The sequence below is a fragment of the Panthera uncia genome, assembly GCF_023721935.1.
Source record: "Panthera uncia isolate 11264 chromosome B2 unlocalized genomic scaffold, Puncia_PCG_1.0 HiC_scaffold_24, whole genome shotgun sequence".
In the NCBI taxonomy this organism is placed as follows: domain Eukaryota; kingdom Metazoa; phylum Chordata; class Mammalia; order Carnivora; family Felidae; genus Panthera; species Panthera uncia.
The window spans coordinates 21,343,300-21,356,153 of record NW_026057580.1 but is presented as its reverse complement, the minus strand read 5'-3'; the positions used below and the strand labels follow the sequence as shown (position 1 = coordinate 21,356,153).

Here is a 12,854-nt window from a genome sequence, read left to right as displayed (position 1 = left end):
TCAGGCAGCCATTGGGTCAGCAACCAGCACTCTGCGCTGGGTTGGTACACATTACACGTGTTCAAAAAATTGGACTTTGAGATGCCACAAATTTCTAAAATATGCCTCCTTGCATGCCTATTTGCAAATAACGTAAAAAAGCAGCAAGAAAAGAAACAAGTGTGCCAAAGGAACACAGAGTGAGGAAAACACGTCTTTAGGAAAATAAGTGCAGTTGTCCTTATCAGGAAGTTTTGAAGACAATGACATTTCATTCATGGTAACGTTGTAAGTATGTTGTTTATTCCACCCTGGCCCCTCTTCCTTTCCCCCACTTTGTAAGAGAATGAGACCAGTAACATAAGGTTACCTGAAAATAATGTTGTAATTCCTGAACATGAGCAAAAGCCAGCTGTGTTCACTCTGTGCTGGGCTCTGAGGAGCTTTCAATCTACCTGGGGAAACGAGAGTTCTATACATTAAATAGAGAAATTAAAAATGTTAAAATGAATCCTGGGGACGCCTGGCTGGCTCAGTCGGTTATGCGTCTTGACTTCAGCTCAGGTCACGATCTTGCAGTCTGTGGGTTCGAGCCCCGCGTCGGGCTCTGTTCTGACAGCTCAGAGCCTGGAGCCTGCTTCGGATGTTGTGTGTCCCTCTCTCTCTGCCCTCCCCGCTCACATTCTGTGTGTCTCTCTCAAATATAAATAAACATTCAAAAACAATAAAAATAAAAATGAATCCTGTGCTGGACTGTGAGGTTTAAGCCACAGGAGGTTAGGATGCAAACAGTAGCCAGCCATCTCAGCTGTGGCTCTTCAGTGAAATCTCCTCACAGGCGAGTTTTGAGTTTTTCTGATGCAGTCTGTGTCATCCTCCCTTCCTTTTTCTCACTTCTTTCCAGGATGATGTTTGTCCCGATTCTACAAGGCAGAGAGGGTGACATTTTCAACTTCTTTCTGGCACCAGCTCCCCTACAAGAAAAGAACACTATTAAGTGAGTACTCTTCCAGGCACGAAAAAGGGGGGAGGGGGGCGGGGGACCTTTCTTCAACTTTATCCGGTTTTTCCTTTGGAATCAGAGCTCCTGAAAAAAATAGTATCTCCTTAAAACAGAAGCTGGTCAAAAAGTTTTGTCCGGAATTTTAAAACATGGGTGTGCACGGATGAATAGTTTTCAAATAATTTGTCCCTGAGAGGTGAGCCTTCTTTCGCCCTGGGGTAGTCACATGAGTGGCCATTTTAGGCAAACAAACACAGAGCAAGAAAGCAGGCATTGTCCTGGGATTAGGATGGAACCCAAGCTTTTGTGTCTCAGTCAAGTCTGAGATCCTTGTTACATAAAATTCAACACTGGGGACACAGTGGGTCAGTTTGAGTGAGTCCGGAGTCTTCAGGGAGGCAGCAGACTGTTTAATCAACCCGGTTTGCAGATATGTGAAGAGAAGGGTCTATCGGGATGGACTAGGATGGTTCTGAAATTAACTCTAGGGTAACAGAGGTCTCAACGAGGGAGGGGAGCTCAGGTCACAGGCCCCCCGAGTGAATGCGGAAGGAATGCGTTAAGCATATAGATCCTGCTGAAGCTGGAGGCCTCCTGGCCTGCCAGCAGGACGTGGGGCTTGTGATCCAAGGCACAGGCGTGGAGCACACGGGCTGGGGAAGGGGCGCGCCTGCATCAAGGTCCCGAGCCGAGGGATGGGATTCCCCCCCCCCCCCCCCCCCCCCCCCCCCGGAGGAACTGAGACGCCAGGTGTTGAGCAGGAGACACCACTTCACAGGGACTGTCATCGTCTGCTGATGGGGGAGGATTTGTTTTCTCTCTCACAGGCTGTGCGTGGTGGGGATGGGGGTGGGGAGAATGGCAACAGCTGATAGATCACTTAAAAGTGAGACAAAGGCCCTCTTCAGACCTTAGAAGTACCGCGGTGTTTGGTGGGGGGCGGAGTATGCCAACGATTCATAGAAAGGAACCTGGAAGCGGGGCTGTTGGACTGCCCGTTAACCTGGCAACTGGGGCTCTTGAGCGCTCTTATGCTCAACGTGAAAATCTAAAAGAATGTGACGAATGGGACTCAGATCCATGAAGCAGGAAAACCCAGTTACACGTATAACACAACCCTCATCCGGGTTCTTATCTGGAACAGTATCTGAAGCAGTATCAGAGGTATTAGAATTTAGTGGTTGAAGGCATAGACTTTGAAAGCAGATAAGCTGAGACCAAGCTCTAGTTCTGCCACTTATTTGGGAAGTAATCTCAGGAAACATCAGAGAGTAAGGAAATAAAATAGGAAAAGGAGGGAAGCTAATAAAGGGTATATTATCAAGTCAACTGTCACAGGGGGCGATGGGTGCATAATCCTGCTGGGGAACCCTAGGAGACAGAACAGAGATTACCTCAGAGTTGTCCCAACCAGGAGCTAGGAAGCCAGGGTATTTGTCCACCAATTTCTGTCCACCATTGCTTCAGAGCTGCTCCTGGGGGCATTGACTCTCTGGCACTCAGGCTTGCCACAATGCTGCTGTGCATGTTCCCAGGACCAGAGCAAAGCCCTTGGGTAGAGAATCTCAAGTGTTCACAGTAAGGCTTGGGCCCAGAGATAAGAGTGCCAGGAGGATATAATGGTCGGCTCTGGCCATGTGGGCCACAGGATAACAGGGCTCATCCTTGTGTGGTTCAGAAAGCACTCGTAGACACATTACCATATTTTACCTTCACTACCAACCTGAAAGATAGATTTTTATTATATCCATCTCATAAGGAATGGAACAGAGGATACAAGACATTAAATGACTTGCCAAAGTCATACAATTAATAGGCACAGCAGGAATTGAACCCAGATTTTCTGTTTCAAAGCACCATTTTTAAAAAATCAGCTATAGCCTCTCTCTCTGTCTCTCTCTCTCTCTCTCTCTTTCTCTTTCTCTCCTCTCTCTCTCCCTCAAAAATAAACATTTAACAATAAATAAACAAACAAACAAATAGGCACCAGTGTGGCTCGGTCGGTTAAGCTCTTGACTTTGGCTCAGGTCATGATCTCATGGTTCATGAGTTCAAGCCCCACATCAGGCTCTCTTCTGTCAGTGCAGAGCCCACATCAGATTTTCTGTCTCCCTCCCCCCTCCCTCTCTGCCCCATCTCTGCTCCTGTTCTCTCTCTCAAAAATAAATAAACATTATATATATATATATATATAACATTATATATATATATATGTGTGTATATATATATATACACACATACATATATATATATACATATATATATATAATGTTTATTGGTATATTTGTATACCATATTGGTATATGGTTTATTGTATATATATATACATATATATATATACCAAATACAGCAAGCCATCTTATAAATGGAGTTTAAAAGGGTGGAAAATATTTGCCCATCAGAATAGCTGAGCCCCCCCTTCCCCACCCCCAGGCCTAGTAGCATGAGGGCTATCCACCCCCTGGAGGGCTGCTCGAGAAGTAGAGTCCACATTAGAACAAGAAGAGGAAGACACTATTTAGAGTCTGGGCTGATATTATAAGTGTGTTTTGTGACAATGGGTAGTGAATTCCAAAGGGAATCATAGAAGGGTTTTAGAAGTTGGGGGTGGGGGAGGCTCAGGTGAGCTAGAAGAGACAAAGAGTGAATACACAAAGCCCTGTGCGGTTTTTAGATTTGCTTCCTTTGCCATCACCTCATCCTCTTACATACCAGTGCCGTCGTTCTGAGCTCCTTGTTTTCCTGACCACTCCTAACTCCCTCCCTGCACAAGGCCTTTGTACTGGCTGTTTCCTCTGCCTGCAATACTCTTCCTCACTTGGCTACTTGGCTAAACCCCTAACTTCCTTCAAGTCCTTGTTCACATCATTCCTTCTCAAGAAGACCTAACTACCCTGGCCACTATCCAGGCCATATCATGTCCTGACCATGAACTAACTGCATACTATGGATCCCCTGCTTTAATTTTTCTTTTTCCCATAACACTTATCACTTTCTGACTTCCTGTACAGTTACTTATTTTCCATATGTACTGTGTGTCTTTCCTTGCTAAAACGTAAACGCCAGAAGGCCAAGCGTCTTTGTTTTGTTCTCTGATATATCCCAAGCACCTAGAAAAGCATCTGGCCAGTGGTAAGCACTCAGTGAACACTGAGAAATGAGTGAATGAATGTCAACATTGCTCAGCTCACAAAGGAACAATCCAGGTGCCATTCCTTGCCTTCACCATAACTTAATGCCCCCTGCTTCCAGGGACAGAAGAGGTTCCATCTTCTCCCTTTCCTGTCCCCCACCTCTCCCACTTTCTCGACACTGAGTCTCCTCCCCTCCTTAACCTAGGCAACCAGAACCTTCTGCATTGTGAAAGTGGGCATTTTCTTCTTGGTTTACTTTTAAATGGTAAGTACTTTTGTTTGCCCTGTGAAATATATGGCAACAGTTTATTTAATAACTCCACTGTCTTCTTTCTTTTTTTGGACACAGTAGATCTCATGAAATAGCATGCTCTTAATTATATTTGTCAAAAAAAGGGGGGGGGGGATAGGATCTGTTAAATGGTCAGCATTAGGGCTGGACACTGCCCTTACACTGTCAACACTATGTTTACTTTGACATATTTACAGTGCCTGAAAACATTTGCTGTAGTTCCAACAGTCAAGGTTAAGAGATAAGTATCTGAATGAGAGGAGAGGATGGAAACCAGCCCATGTCAAATGCTGGGGAAAGGGCAGAGCTACAGCTAGAGAGTACCGGAATCTTACTCTAGAATAAAATCCCCAGTTTTATTTTTTATTTTTTTTAAGTTTTTTTTTATTAACATTTATTTATTTATTGAGAGTTAGAAAGAGACAGAGCACGAGCAGGGGAGGTGCAGAGAGAGGGAGACACAGAACCGGAAGCAGGCTGTCAGCACAGTGCCCGACACGGGGCTCGAACCCATGAACCATGAGATCATGACCCGAGCCGAAGTCAGTCGCCCAACCAACTGAGCCACCCAGGCGCCCCTAAAACCCCCAGTTTTTTTTTAAAGCACTGAAATAATTCTAATATGTAAGCTGAGAACTAAAAACTGTACTTAAGTTCTTGGAGCAGCATTTCAAATACTGAGGCACCCTGGGGAGTGTTGTGTTGTAGAGTTTGAAATTTGATTTGACTAGTTTTGATTTAACTAGTAATTTGAAGTAACTAGTCCCGTTTCCTACATGTGAAATCATAAGCAATTAAGTATGCGAAGAACATGCAAAATATCCAATAGAGAAAAATCCTGAGTAACACTTTCAGTCTTTTTTATTATTATTGTTTTTATTTATTTTTGAGAGAGAGAGAGAGAATGGAGGACGGGCAGAGAGAGGGGGAGGCAGGGGATCCGAAGCAGGCTCTGCGCTGACAACAGGGAGCCCAACTTGAGGCTCAAACTCATGAACCATGAGATCATGGACCTGAGCCCAAGTCAGATGCTTAACTACCTGAGCCACCCAGGCACTCCTCACTTTCAGTCTTAAAGATAATAATCTGATGTAGAGAGAACAGAGGAAGACGGAACCTGACAGGACACTGAGAAGTCACTGGCAGAGCCCTACCAGCTGGTTATAATATGGACAGATTGTACACTAACTAGAAAGGTCATCGTGTTGTGTCCTTCACATCAAACCCCCACGGATAGAACAGTTCAGTGTCAGATATTCAGTTTTCCCCATCCATTCGATCATCCATCTATCCCAACATTCTGGGTGTTTAAGTAAGGGCCAGGCAAATGAGCTTTAAGTTATTGAAAAAGAAAAAAGAAAAAGGGGAGGGGGCCCTCACATAAGGAGTTCCCAGAAAAGCAAGAAAGACTCGTCAGGGAAAGTTTCAGGGAAGTGGAGCCAGGGCTAAAGATCATTGGCTTGTCTGCAATGCCTGCATCAAAGCGAATGGAAAAGTGCTCACATCAATATTTCTACAGCATTCTTGCTCTGTCACATCCAATTATTTACAGAGCTTTCATGTATCTTTGTTTATTTTAATCAAATTACTTCTTTTCTGGCTAGTTTAGAAAATGCCATTGGCAGAATGAAAGAAGGTATGTCTTTTTTTTTTTCTTTATATTTTATTTTCTTTAATCCCCTCCATGAAGCAGTCAGGATTTTCAACCTCGGCTCTGAATTGCCACAATACCAAAATAGTCAAGAAACTGTTCCATGAACGCAATGCCAGTGTTACGGATAAGAAAATTGATGTTTAGAAGCTTGCTCAGTGTCACCCACTGACAGCTGTGTCAAAATGTTTTTTACCTTTTTGCTCCTACTTAGTCTAGAAAAACGTACAGAAATTTCTATAGTGCTGCATTGTTCTGGGAATAGTGACATATTAAGCCATTAGAAATGACCTAGTCGGACCCTGTCTAGAGGTTACCTAGTCAGCCCCAGCAAGAAACGTGGACACGTGTGAAAGATCAAAGTGACAAGGGCAACTTTTGCTAGAAAAATCCAATGATGTAAGAGAGTCAGTAGCCAGCATCTGACCTGCTTAATTTATGCTTAAAATTGTACTAGGGGCTTTTTTACTAGACTCTAAAAGCAGGTAAGGAAACTGTTATTACAATGCTTCATCTAAGAATTCCCCCTTGTTTGGAGTAAATCTGAGAATTCCTGGAAAATGCGAGCTTGCTGACTACTTTTGAATAACCTCAAATGTCATTTCTCAATCTCAGCGCCGCTTGGGGCCTGAAAATTCTTTGGCGTGAGGGGCTGCCCTTTGCACTGAAGGAGGTTCAATAGCATCTCTGGCCTCTATTCACTAGATACTGACAAAACTACCAGCAAAACCACCCCTTCCCCCTCCTCCCCCTGTTGTGACAAGCAAAATATCTGTAGACATTGCTGAATGTCCCCCAGGGGCAAATCACGAGCACCATTGCTTCTAGGTGCTTCCAGCTAGCTCAGCGTTCAGGCTCAGGCATGTTACTTCCTCTAAGAGGCCTTCCCTGATTACTTAATCTAAAGCAAATCCCCTTAGGGGCACCTGGGTGGCTCAGTCGGTTAAGTATCTGACTTTGGCTCAGGTCATGATCTCATGGTTCCTGGGTTCGAGTTCTGCGCTGGGCTCTGTGCCAACAGCTTGGAGCCTGGAGCCTGCTTTGGATTCTGTGTCTCCCTTTCTCTCTGCTGTTCCCCTGACCTCACTCTGTCTCTCTCTCTCAAAAAAAATTTTTAAGTAAATCCCTTTATTAATATCTCTCACACATCACCCAGTAAACTAAGATAGACATTGCAAAGTTTATGATTACACACCTATTATCTTATTTTCTTTTTTTTTTTTTAATTTTTTAACGTTTATTTATTTTTGAGACAGAGAGAGACAGAGCACAAGCAGGGGAGGGGCAGAGAGAGAGGGAGACACAGAATCCAAAACAGACTCCAGGCTCTGAGCTGTCAGCACAGATCCTGAAGCGGGGCTGGAACTCACAAACTGTGATATCATGACCTGTGCTAAAGTCAGACACTTAACTGACTGAGCCGCCCAGGCTCCTCTTATTTTCTTGTTCAGTGTCTATCTAACCCATTTTATTGGAAGCCCAATGAGGGCTGTGACCATGCATATTTCATTTGCTACCATACACTCATCAACTGGCACAGTGCATGACATAAAAAAGATGTTTAGTTAGAATTGGCTAAGTAAGTACATTATACTAACATGTCAGAAGATTCTGAGGTTAGATTTATTCTGTATGCAAAATCCCTAGGGAGGACCATATTCCAGGATGTAGAATAAGTAATTGCTTTATGGTTGTAAGAATTTTTTAAATGCCCCTTATGGAAGGAACATTAGGCATAAAATTAAGCAGTTTTATACTTAGGGCTCTGAGAGATTTGGAACAAAAAATCAACTTACCAGCCCAAGTTAGTCACTTCACTTCCTTGACCTACAGTTGTCTGCTCTGGAAAATAGGGGTAATAGTACATGCTTCAATAAAGTTGTAGTAAGGAGTAGGGATATGATTTATAAGGTGTCTGGCACATAGAAATTGCTCAATAAAATGGCAAATGCCATCAAATACTTTTTGTAATAATAATAACAATAATAGCTTAGTCCTGTCAAAACTGGGCTTTACCAACCCAATCACACTCAGCAATCGCCATTCAACCTCCAACTGACAAGTTCAGTTCCAACAGTCAACCCAAGGCTGTTTGAGACCCTGCAAATGGATAAGGTCTGCAGTTCATTTTCCTACCCCTAGCCTGGAATGCCATGTGCCCCAACAGAGCCTTGAGCCCAACAAATGGCAATCTGTCTCTGACCCCAGTCATTCTTGTTCTTGGCTTTTGCACAAATTTCTTGGCTTACACTCTACTTCCCTTTCCAGGACAAACTTTCTCCCGAGACCCACCCATTTTGTTAGGGCTCAAACATTCTCTTAGTTATTTCTAGCCTCTCCTCTCTATGCCAGTAACCATAGCCGATCCAGCAATATCGACCAACCCAAACCACAGCGACAATTCTAACACCGACACTGCCTAGAAACTCCCATGTAGCCCCCATCGGTAATCAGACCAAATGCTGGCCAGCCTGGCCTTATTTGAGCCGGAATTTCCCTCTGGAGAGTAGGATATTGACTGCTGAATGAAGCATACTGTGAGCTGGATTAGACTTGAGGAAACAGCATAGAGATTATTTGGAGAGAGAAGGAGGGATAGGATATGTGGCAGGATATGTGCTGAATCAGAGCCCCATGCATACTTGATCTGCTTTCTCCCCAGCCCCCATCTACTGCAAAGGTTCCAGATGATGACAATATCTATGGCAAAGTCTTCCAAACACACGCATAGCCTTGAAAATAGGTAAACACAGCCATAACTATTTCTATATTTCTGAAAAATCCAGGCCTTCTTAAGGTTGAGAGTCACCACCTCTGAGTGTCCTGGCTTAGTGGTCTGGCAAGGTGTTTTAGCAAACTCTTCCCTGCATTTAATATGACTAGGTGGGGCTGACATAAGCTAGTAAAAATTTAAACCCTTTTCTGATTAAGCAACATGTCAGTGCCAGTGAGAGAGAACCTGTTGACACATCTGGCTTACTAGGCTAGAGAGCAAAGAAAAAGAGCCATTATCCTTGGCTTCTAGTTAACTTTCTTTTCTCTGTAGCTTCAGGGTCAGCAAATTTTTTTTCTCTAAAGGTTCCAGTTAATAAATATTTTAAGCTTTGCTGCTCACATATAGTTTCTGTTCCTTCTTCTCCCTCTCCTATTTGCCTTAAATCATGTAAAAATTTTAAAACATTCTTAGCTCCGGGGCGCCTGGGTGGCTCAGTCGGTTGAGCGTCCGACTTCGGCTCAGGTCACGATCTCGCGGTTCGTGAGTTCGAGCCCCGTGTCGGGCTCTGGGCTGATGGCTCAGAGCCTGGAGCCTGCTTCCGATTCTGTGTCTCCCTCTCTCTCTGCCCCTCCCCCGTTCATGCTCTGTCTCTCTCTGTCCCAAAAATAAATAAACATTAAAAAAAAAATTTTTTTTTTAAATAAAAAAAATAAATAAATAAAAAAACATTCTTAGCTCCTAGACCATACAGAAATAGTCTACACTGCCCCATAGGCCATAGTTTATTGATCCTGCTCCAAACCAACAACTCACAAATATCTGAGTAATGGCCTTCAAACTGACATTTCAAGACAAAGTCCATTGATTTTATTTGGGATATATGCTCATTGGTAAAATTGCAATTATCCTTGAATAAGTTTCCTGGCACTTATGATAACTCCTAATTTATTGGTAACCCATTGAGCTTATCCTTAAGATGTGTACGTTTTACGATATGAAAGTTATAGCTCAATTTTTTAAAGTTTTAAAATGTTATTAAGGTATATTTGTTTAATAACTATATCCGTCTTCCTTGCTTGCCTTGTTAACTTTTTTTTTAAGTAATCTCTACACCCGACATGGAGCTCGAACTCCTGACCCCAAAATCAAGAGTCAGATGCTCCAGTGACTAAGCCAGCCAGGCTCCCCTATCTGGCTTACCTTTCTATTTTTAGCACCACATCCAGCTTGAAGTAGGCACTCATTTTTTGTGTATAATGGAGAGAAGAAGAGATTCAGGAGAATGGATGGTGGTGGAGGAAGGAGTGGAGGAACATTACAAACACTATAACCCAGGACTGTAAACTAAGATGAGTCATAACTGAATGGCCAGATTGTTTGAGAAACACCTGTTACGTAGACACAAAAAGGCACCTGTGGATGCCTGATTCTGATAAACACGTGAAATTATTCTGTGAAAATCACAGAATTGTCGTGACTGCAGTTACAAGGGCTCTCCAGGAGCCTACCAGGAATATGACTTTGGAGTCACACACCTACCAGGAATATGACTTTGGAGCTGCAACCAACTAGTCTACAAAGCCAGAAGAGATTTCAAAAATTCAATTTGCTATCACTCCAGTATTTGCAATAGCTCTTACGAGCTTCCAGAAAACCCAAAGGGCAGCCAAGTTGTATGTAGACAACTTGTATTTGTTGTATTTGTTCGCAAATGTTAAGAGTCAAGAGAAGAGGGTCTGCAGGCTTTCCTGCAGAGAGAATTAGAGGTTTGAGGGCTAAGTGACCTTTTGGCTCCGGAAATCACAGAGTCAATGACAAAGCTGCAAAAGCGGATTCAGTGTGTCCCGTCAAGATTGCCAAAAAGAATATATAGTAAGCCTTCTTCTGGCTGAAGTTTCCAGGCAGTAAGCCACGTCAGGCAAGCTGAGATAGTCAGCCCCAAAATGCATGGGACAAGGAAATGGTTTCCATAGTGAAGAAGTATCTTTTGACTCCAAAGAGGATTCAGAACCAAGCACAGAAATATTTAAGATAACCAAGGCCATATGTTACTCTATTGAGACTAGAGTGTGTGCAAATTTAGTGCTTTCTGTATTAGGAATATTTAGGAGAAATAAGTCTATCAGAGTGTCTACCTTCTAATTAGAAGTTTTGTTTTATTTATTTTTGAGGGAGGGAAGGAGAATGAGCGACGGAAGGGCAAAGAGAGAAAGGGGGACGGGGGACAGAGGATCCAAAGTGGGCTCATGCCAACAGCAGAGAGCCTGATGCGGGGCTCAAATTCACGAACCATGAGATCATGACCTAAGCTGAAGTTAGATGCTCAACTGACTTAGCCATCCAGGTGCCCCCTAATTAGAATTTAAATGTGTAATTGAGTAGTCAGTATCAACTTGTAATTTTTGGTTGAAATCTTCTACATTGGGAAGAAGCACTGGAACATTTAAGAGAATCTTAAGTTCACTCTCCAGCTGAACAGTTCTTTCTTGCAGATAACCTGAGCACCAGGTGGGAAGGTGGGCCTGTAGTGTCCCCTGTCTCTTTATCGTCCCAGGATGCTGGACTCCTCGGTGGCAGATGAAATGACCGGACTGACCTTGAAACTCTGGGAGAAGAAACTGGAGCAAGAGCCTAAGCATGTGGAAGGGGATTCTGAGGACCCCCACCTCAGGCCAGGAAATGAGGGCAGGCCGGAGTGGAGTGCTCTGAGGAAGAGGAAAGAGTTTCCACAGAGCACCTTCCAGCACCTCCTGGAGGAGGTCTCCCAGGCCCAGGGGAACGGGTGTCAACAGAGGAGGAGCCCCCCCACCATGGGCATCTACCTGCGTCTCCCTGCCCCCACCAGTCCTGGAGCCACCAGGGATTATCCAACACTCTGTCCCCCAGCCTCTTGCCACCATCACTAAACAGCTACCTCAGCAGCCACTCACCTCATAGATTCCCCTCTCCAGGTCTTCCCCACTCAAAGGTCAGGAAGTATTAAGGAAGGTCTTCTGCCTCACTCATCGATTTCTAGGAATTCCTTACCTATTCTAACATGGGCCTTTTTCAATACGCAAATTGCAAGTGTTAAGTCCTTTGGTGACCTGCCTTTCAGTCTCTTTGCGGTGTCTTTGGATGAACACACGTCCTTAATTTTAATCATTTTGTTTTTCAGGCTTTCCCCCACCCCAAAAAAATAGAATTTTAAGTTTGTTATAAGTTTAATGTATCAGATTTCTAAGAATTATTTAAACACTTGGAAAGGTTTATTGGTCAAAAGATTTTAAGGCTAAAGACCTAACCTGAAATACATTAAATATACAAATGCAGTGTAAAGTATTTGAAGATATTTGATTAACAGATCCATAAATAGAGCCAAATATTAGTCAAAGAGCCTTACAAGTGATTGCAAAAATGTGCTTGATATATAATAAAATAAGATTTGTAAGCTGAACTTCAAACTTTAAGGGTTTTGAATGTGTAACTATAATAAATTTATTATTAACTTCAAAAGCTTAAACAAGCCTCTGCATAGTCCTTTCTGCACTTAAAACAGCCCTTAAAGTGTGCTGAAAAATTAACACTTAACACTTTCATCATCAGCCCTAATTCCTTTGGTAGTTCCTCTTATGACATGATTTACACACATCTCAGAACTTCAGTTACTCCTCTGAACTGGAATTTATCTCTGTGTCTAGGGGCGCTTATTCCAAAAATTCACATTGATGCTTATCAATTTAACATCTAAGAGGTACTTAGTAATGTAAAATCACTAAGATTTCCTGATGCAAGAAGTTCTAAAGTTGAGGTAAACTGTCAAATAACTGAAATTTTAAGAAGGCAGTCCAAATTAATCTGCTAATTTAGAGCTTCTTTGTGGCCCAGAAACTAAGCTATCCATGTTGGCCCTTTGCACAATCAGCATAATGCAGTACCTTCTAGAAAATAACCTGCTTCCAATTCCCTGAAATTGAAATTTAGGGACCATCAGCAGAAACTCCAGCTAGCACAACCTGACAAGAGGCTGCAGCAATAAAACATGACGTCTATAGACAGTTTGAGATAATATTTTCCCAATTCTACAAATATTTTTAGCA

At 43.0% G+C, this 12,854-nt stretch overlaps 1 protein-coding gene across 1 annotated transcript in view; it reads left to right on the top strand.

Annotated features, from left to right (window-relative positions):
* Positions 1–12,353, top strand: part of KLHL31 (kelch like family member 31) — an 86,911-nt gene extending 74,558 nt beyond the window's left edge. Inside the window, exons 6-7 of the mRNA XM_049653842.1 lie at positions 884–976; positions 11,330–12,353. The gene's annotated coding sequence lies outside the window, so the exon portion shown is untranslated. The remainder of the gene's footprint in view (positions 1–883; positions 977–11,329) is intronic.
* The last annotated feature ends 501 nt before the right edge of the window (positions 12,354–12,854 follow it).